The sequence below is a fragment of the Neovison vison genome, chromosome 4 (assembly GCF_020171115.1).
Source record: "Neovison vison isolate M4711 chromosome 4, ASM_NN_V1, whole genome shotgun sequence".
NCBI classification, from domain to species: Eukaryota; Metazoa; Chordata; class Mammalia; order Carnivora; family Mustelidae; genus Neogale; species Neogale vison.
Window position 1 is genome coordinate 12,898,626 of NC_058094.1, and position 8,312 is coordinate 12,906,937.

An 8,312-nucleotide genomic window follows, 5' to 3' on the forward strand; every position below is an offset into this window, starting at 1 on the left:
GGAACATGGACGTGGTGGCTAGAGCTTCAACAGGCTTTCGGACTATAAAGAAAGCGTGGAAATAGAAACTATGAGTAGCAGAGAACAAGATAGAAGATTGGATCCTGATATGATGCTGCCCTGGACTGCCAAGAATAAAGAAGGTTAATAATAAAACCCTTTCTTTTTCTCCCTGGTGAAATGACTTCAAGTTTACCTTTTAGCACTGTTTCTCTGGAAATCTGCTAGAGAAGGTAATAATAAAATGTCAGCTGTGAAGTCAGGCAATATTGTTTGTGATTAAAAATGACCCCTTATTGGGGCCCCTGGGTGACTTAGTTGGTTAAGTGTCTGCTCTTGATCTCAGCTCAGGTCTTGATTTCAGGGTTGTGAGTTCAAGCCCTGCATTGGGCTCCATGTGGAGCCTACTTTAAAAAAAAAAAAAAAAAAAAAAAGACCCCTTATTGGTAAATTGTGTCTAGACCAGGAAGACTACAATAGCTATAAATGTCCTTTGGCAAATATGGGCTTCGAACTTACTTAAGCACTGTGTATTGTTTATTTGTTTGTTCATTTGTGTTTTGGGGTGGGCTCTGTGCCCAGTGATGGGCTTGGACTCACAGACCTGAGACCTGCCCAGTGATGGGCTTGGACTCACAGACCTGAGACCAAGAGCCACATAGTCTACTGACTGAGCCAGCCAGGTGCCCCAAGCACTGTGTTACTTATTATGAAGATTCCTGAAAGCTACACTCATGACTGTTTCAAGAGATGATGACTCTTGCAAAGTCTGAAGGCTCTAAGCTAGCCCAGTTTCTGCATCCACCCAAATAATCTTGTTCTTGCACCTGAACTGACACTTAGGCACCAGACTAAAACCTCCTATTGAAATAAGGCTCACACCATTGTTCTGTTTCCTGTGAAGTTAAGTGAGTCTGGTGCTGGGTTCAGTCCTATAGGCCAATAAAGCCTACTAGGTCCTGTAAGTGTGAACCTCTTTCCAAACCTGTGACTGCCACTGTTGAGGGAGAAAAGGCACTGCCACTACCTGCCTCTGGCCTTTATGTAAAAGAAATAACTGGTCTCTTGTTTAAGTCAATCTGTAATAGCCACACTTAATCCTATTTAATATATTATGCATTTTGAAAAACAGAAAAGTATAAGGAACTAGAATGGAAAATTCTTGAGATTTGTAATCTTGCTAATGATATTGATCTACACTAGTATAGTTCTACCTCAAATTTAATATGATAATAAAGTCTTATATTCTTTTTTAACTTTATTTTAAATTTTTTATTATGTTATGTTACTTAAAGTCTTATATTCTGAAACGAAAAAAAAAAAAAAGACAATGAAAGCACCTAGCAGAATTAGCAGAATCATTGGTACACATTGAGTGCCCTAAAAATGGAGGAGAAGAATGGCATGCAGGTATATTCCATCTTTACTCACTCAGGGTAGCCATAAGTCAGTTTCTTAATCTGGATATTGCCACCACCTAGCAGAATGGAGGCTGTATGTATGTTTTTGGAATGAAGAAATGGCATGCAGAATAGCTATATGAAGTCCTTGAAGGACACAAGAAGGTACCTCTGGCTAAAAATGCCTTCCTCTATATGAGAGACCCTTTACTTCAGAGCCCAGATGGTGCCCAGAAGTTGGAGAAATCAATTTTATGATTCACAATCTCAATAGTACCTTTGTTCGAGAAGAGAGACATTGATACTCAATGGGAGAAAAAAGAACAGTCCCCGTCACTATATAATTACCGGGGTTTTCCTCCTCCCCTCTAACTAAAGGCAAAGCTTACTTTGACAAAGGAACACTATAACCAGCTTCTGCTCTGGCAGATTAAAAAAAATATGTCATTTTCAGGTTCCTCTGAACACAATCATCTCATGCAGTAGAGAGACTATTCATTGAAATCAATTCTCTTCACTTTGTAAAAGTTGAGTCACACAAAAAGTCAAGGTTTGCTTCGACTAATATTGCCCACAGTATGTCAGCTGGAACACTGGATCTGCAGGATATCAGTAACTATTACCAGCAAGAAAGGGCTCCATGGCACCTCTGTTTGAGAAACAATAGTGTAAAAGTAATAAAGGGTGAAAGTTGAGGAGTTCTGTCAACTGTTGAGTTGTTTCTTCTTCAGTGTGCTATGAGGCAATGTCAGTCTCCAACAGAGGGTGGACTGTGGCCCAATTCACTGGATTCCTAGAGCATCTTAAAGGATTTGCCATACTTTGAGAAACATTGCCTTAACTCAGGGGACAGGACCAGATAACCTTTCCCAGTCCCTCCTGTCCCCGATTAGCTGTTCATTTCCTGCCCTAGAATATTCCACTGGATGCTACCAATAGGTTGAGCATGTTTACAGACTCTGGGAAATGATCTCTGACAACCTCATGACTTCATTTCTTTTTTCATGTAAGGATTCATTAATTCATCAAACATACATTAGAAATCTGCTATAGATCAGGCACTGTGATTAAGGTAGTGATCTCTCTTGGAAAGAAGATGCTCTTCAATTATAGAAATGAGAGAGAAGAGAAGGGAAACCCAGGTCAGGATGGAGGATTTTAGAATCGGAGAAAGCCCAAGGAGGTCAGAGGATGTGAAAGAAGAGCTTGCAGCAGATGGAAAGGTCAGAGTTCCAATTAACTAACATGTATTTATTGAGAGTTTCCTGTTGCATGTTCTCTTTTAGGTGTCAGGAGCATGATAGTGAACAAGGCAAAAGCCTGTTAACTCTATGGGGAAAAGAGAACGTTAGATTTTGCTTTAGATAAACCATTTTGCCTTCCATATGGAAGGGGCAAGGCCATGGCTGGGTTATAGGCACAGTGAACTACATAAAAATCAGAAAGCCTGACCTGGAGCCATCACAGTGGAGATGTTGAGACATAGATACACCCGGAAAGCTCTTAAGGATACAGAATGGACAGAATGTGATAAATGACTGAATTTAGAGGTTAAATAAGAGATACAAATCCAGGAAAATTTTTAGGAAATCAGCTTTCAGCAATTAGGTAGAAAGTGGTGCCATTCCATGAGATGGGTAGACCCTGGAAGGACTGTCAGTGCAGGTGTGTGGGTTCAAGGTGTATGGGGACATTCAAAAGATGTTCCTACTGACATTGATTTTAGCCCAGTGAGATCCTTTTGAACTTCTGGCCTTGAGAACTATAAGAAAATAAATTCTGTATTGTTTGAAATACTAAGATTGTGGTGATTTATTAGAGCAGCAATAGAAAACTAGTAGAGGTAGTCAGAAAGAACCACAATTCAACTTGAGACAAAAAATGGTGACCCCTAAATGTCCTCTTCTCAGAAGAGGCAAGACATGGGTCAGTGTGCCTTGTCTCCTATATGCTCAGGGAAAATAAGACTGGCTTCCCATTTTTTGTGGTCTTATACTAAGTACCTCAGCATAGCACAGAAATTAAGATGGCAGAACTCACATACAGTATAATTGCATTCACATGAAGTTAAAAACAGGCAAAACCAATGAACAGTGTGAAAGTAGAGGGAAGTTTTCACTAGGGAGAAGGAGCAGTGGTCGGGAAGGAACATGTGGGGGTCTTCTGGGCATTGGGTACATTCTATTTCTGGACCTGGTGATAACCATGCTCTCAATGTGATAACACAAGGATTCACAGATTTTTTTTCTGTAAAGGGTCATCTAGGAAATATTTAAGATTTGGAAGCCATATGCATCTGTCTTAACCACTCAGCTCTGCCACTGAAGTTCAAAAGCAGCTACTGACAGGTCGTAAATGATGGGTATTGCTGTATTCTAATAAAACCTTGTTTACAATAACAGATGGTAGACTGGAATTGGCCCATGAGTCACGGGCCAATTCGATGGGTTCGATGACCCCTATGATAGTGTATTGAACAATATATTTATGATCTGTGCACTTCTCCACATGTGTTTCATTGCACAATTTTTTAAAGTTTAAAATGTAATAAACAAACTCTAATAGAGGACAGGGCTCTGGATTCAGACTGCCTAGATTCAATTCCTGACCCTTCCGCTCAATTACCCTGTGATATCTGTCTGCTTGACTTCTCTGTGTCTCCATCTCCTCATCTACAACCTGCGGACAATAATACTACCTCTTCTGTGAGTATTGCAACATTGAAAGGAGATCAAATATGTAGTGTTTAAAGCAGTGCCTGGTCTATGGGCAGCCTTCAGTCAATATTTGCTGTTGCTCTTATTGAGGCTCATACCAGTTGTATTCATGTTGGGTCACAGAGCAGCAGCTTCATCATCCTCCTGCCACAATCTTTAAGTGGCTCTCTGTGTTCCTTCAGATTTCTTAAGTGGGTAAGGGAGGCTCATTCAATCCTCTAAGTTGTACCTTGAGCCACACTGAGGCTCCTGGCAACTTGGAACTCCCTCACCACACCATGTTCTTCATGCCCCTGAAATCTGGGGAATACTATTCTAACTACCTGGGATGGCTATCTTCTTAGCCACTTGGTAATCTCTTACTCTGCTCTTCAAATAAATGCCATCTCCTATAGGAAGCCTCTCGGCCCTCTGTATCATAGATTACTAACCTTAGAACTTGAACACATGTGTCTATTCTTATTTTTCTCATTCCTATCTGTCTGTGTTGGTCAAGAGCCAAGCACACTCTAGGCACCCAATGCAGAATGGACTGCATATATATGTTCCCTTTTGACTGCAAGCTCTTACTCATCCTATCTCCCCAGCCCTTAGCATAGTACTCAACACTTGGCTAGTGCTCAATCAATATTTGTCGCATGGATGAATGAATTGATTGCTGGAACCAACCCCAAGGCCTGGGCATCCCACAGACAAGTAGAGCCAGATAACAGGAAGCACAGTACCAATCTCAGTGAGCCACATAGAGATTTCCAGCCATCATGAGTTCCAGTTACCAAGGGATAATATTATAAGAGTCTTATCTGTATTTTACACCACAGGGGAAATTCTGTGGATGTTACTATAATTATTGCTCAGATTTTCCAGTCATAACAACAAACAAAATACATGCCCACCATTTTCCAAAGAGTCAGTGAGAGACAAATACCCTATTGAGACAATTATATTGCACATCTGCGGTCCACAATTGTCTACAACTCCCATAGAATCCTAGAACATCACATTAATGCTAGAGAGGACCTCAGAGACCAAATAGTCCACCCCATCATTTTATAGATGAGGGGAAAATAACATGCAGAGTACTTTTTTCCAGATCATTTTGCTATGGTGCATTTTTCCTGGAATTGATGACATAATATAATTTACAGGTAATATTTTATTTCACTTGTAATCTTACATTTATAGTCTTACAAACATACATACATAGCTGTGGGGGAAAATTACAATTATTTGGAAGAAGTGTTGTTATACAGCCAGGATCTAAAGAGAGAAAGGACCTTGGGTACAATTTTGTCACTTCTCAATAGTGACAGTTCATGACATGGAAATCACTTTCACAGTAATTTCCAAGCAGTGTCATGGTGAGCATAATGCCCACGTCTGAAGGAGAACAGGATGTTGTAGGAATAAATGCATGAATTGTTTTGTTATATCACAAACCATTGATAGAAAGAAAACAGGTGTTATCAAGAGTACTCATCATTCTTCGGGGAGTTTCCAGGGACATCTACAGATGCCTGCTGTTCTGACCAACGCCTACAACTCTGGAACCTTGTTTTTCATATTCTGAATCATCCCAGTGTGTCTCCTTTCCCTGCTGCCATGAAGAAGTTATAAAAACCCCAAGTAGGACTGCCATGGGCATTTCTTGAAAAGCAAGAGACAAAACCAGATTGGAAATAAGAACCATGTTCTTCATGCTCTTGTTTTGCTGCTTCTTTCATGTCATGTTTCTTTAGTGCCCTGCATAAACCCTGTATCCTAATCAGACCAAGCTTCTTGATTGCCCCATTACCTAATTTAATGGTTCTCACACACCTCCTGAGGCCTGAAATCTCCTCTTGACCATTTCCCTGGTCAACTTGCAATTCGGAAGAATGCATTTCAATTACTTCTCCTGCAAACAGCGCTATTTCACAGCTTCCGGCAAGTGCCTCATCAGTGCTCGTATCTCAGCTCTGAGACACCACAGGTTACTTAAGACAGGGACGAGGTCCTACACCAGTGTCTAGCACAGTAGCAGGCAGTGCAAGTTTGCCAAATGAAAGGATGATGCAGTAAAGTTATGGGAAAAACCAAGTTCAAGTAGGATAAGAGTGGGCAATGACATTATATATTCTGCCCAATCATTTTTGGGGAACAAAGTGAGCCAGGTTTCTTTATAAATAAATTTGTTGGAGTCTTCCGTGTGCAAATCTGCTTAGTAAATATCCAAGGGGGTGGCTTTCACTAAGTACCTAATAAAAATAGACTTCCTAACTTATTTGTCCATGGAATGCTGCGTGTGTGTGTGTGTGCACGTGTACGTGTGATGCTTCTGTTACCAACCTCAGAAATTCTGCTCAGGAGATGCAGCTTTAGGACTTCTTCAACTGGACCATTTCCTTAAGGGTGAGACCATTACCTGAAAGTATGTTGTTACTCAATGGCTAAGTCATAGATCCCATGTGCAGGGCTGTGAGTGCACCATGAGTGGTTAAGTTGAATTAGACTTAAGGTACCTCTAGTCAACTTTATATATATATAATATAATAAAAAATATATTTTTTTAATTAAATTGATTTATTTATTTTCAGAAAAACAGTATTCATTATTCTTTCACCACACCCAGTGCTCCATGCAATCCGTGCCCTCTATAATACCCACAACCTGGTACTCCAACTTCCCAACCCCCCGCCACTTCAAACCCCTCAGATTGTTTTTCAGAGTCCATAGTCTTTCATGGTTCACCTCCCCTTCCAACTTCCCCCAACTCCCTTCTCCTCTCTAACTCCCCTTGTCCTCTATGATATTTGTTATGCTCCACAAATAAGTGAAACCATATGATAATTGACTCTCTCTGCTTGACTGATTTCACTCAGCATAATCTCTTCCAGGCCCGTCCATGTTGCTACAAAAGTTGGGTATTCATCTTTTCTGATGGAGGCATAATTCTCCATAGTGTATATGGACCACATCTTCCTTATCCATTCGTCCATTGAAGGGCATCTTGGTTCTTTCCATAGTTTGGCGACTGTGGCCATTGCTGCTATAAACATTGGGGTACAGATGGCCCTTCTTTTCACAACATCTGTGTCTTTGGGGTAAATACTCAGGAGTGCAATTGGAGGGTCAAAGAGAAGTTCTATTTTTAATTTCTTGAGGAATCTCCACACTGTTCTCCAAAGAGGCTGCACCAACTTGCATTCCCACCAACAGTGTAAGAGGGTTCCCCTTTCTCCACATCCTCTCCAACACATGTTGTTTCCTGTTTTGTTAATTTTGGCCATTCTAACTGGTGTAAGGTGATATCTCAATGTGGTTTTAATTTGAATCTCCCTGATGGCTAGTGATGATGAACATTTTTTCATGTCCTCTGATAGCCATTTGTATGTCTTGATTGGAGAAGTGTCTGTTCAAAAAATGGGCAGAAGATATGAACCTTAGTCAACTTTGAGGTCAAAACTCCCACAATGAAAAACTTCTGAAGTTCTGCAAAACCTACCTGGACTTCTGACTCAGAGACATCTTGCATATTTTCCTTAAAAATAATTAAGTAAATGGCCATGCCAAGTTGCCTAGCTTTTATTTTTTTCATCTCTAGGTAAGTAACAGGTGCCAGAAATAGCTTCTCACCATTACATTTGTGTGACGTATTTCTGGGTGATCCGCATGCAGTATAGTATGGATAAGGAGCAGAAAAACCACCTTTTGAAACTGATAATTTTCCCACAAATGATATTTTTGTAGGGATAATATTCTTGCCAATGATTTTATTTATGCTTGTTGTGAATCTCCTAGGTATTATATGAATGAATAAGGTAAAAAGGCAATGTGATTCAGAAATTAATCCCCAAACCATTTACTGATCATTTCCTATGTGCTGGTTGTTGAAGGTACAATGGTCCAGTTCTAGAAGCTGAAAAAAAAAAAAATCTATCAAGGAGATTACTGTTCCTCTGCAAAGACAAATCATAATTTAAAAGAAAAACAGCTACCAAGGAATGTCTTGCAGTTAAAAAAAGCCTGGTATATGGTAGATGCTCAATAAATGTTGAGTGAATAAGTAAATGAATGCACAATGAACTAACATGGACAGCATTTGAATGCATGTCTGGACATAGCAGGATAGGGCTACATGAAGAACTGAGAATGAAGAGGGACCTTGCAAATGGGAACCCTCAAATGGGATGTTCTAGAGGCATGGGGAGAATAG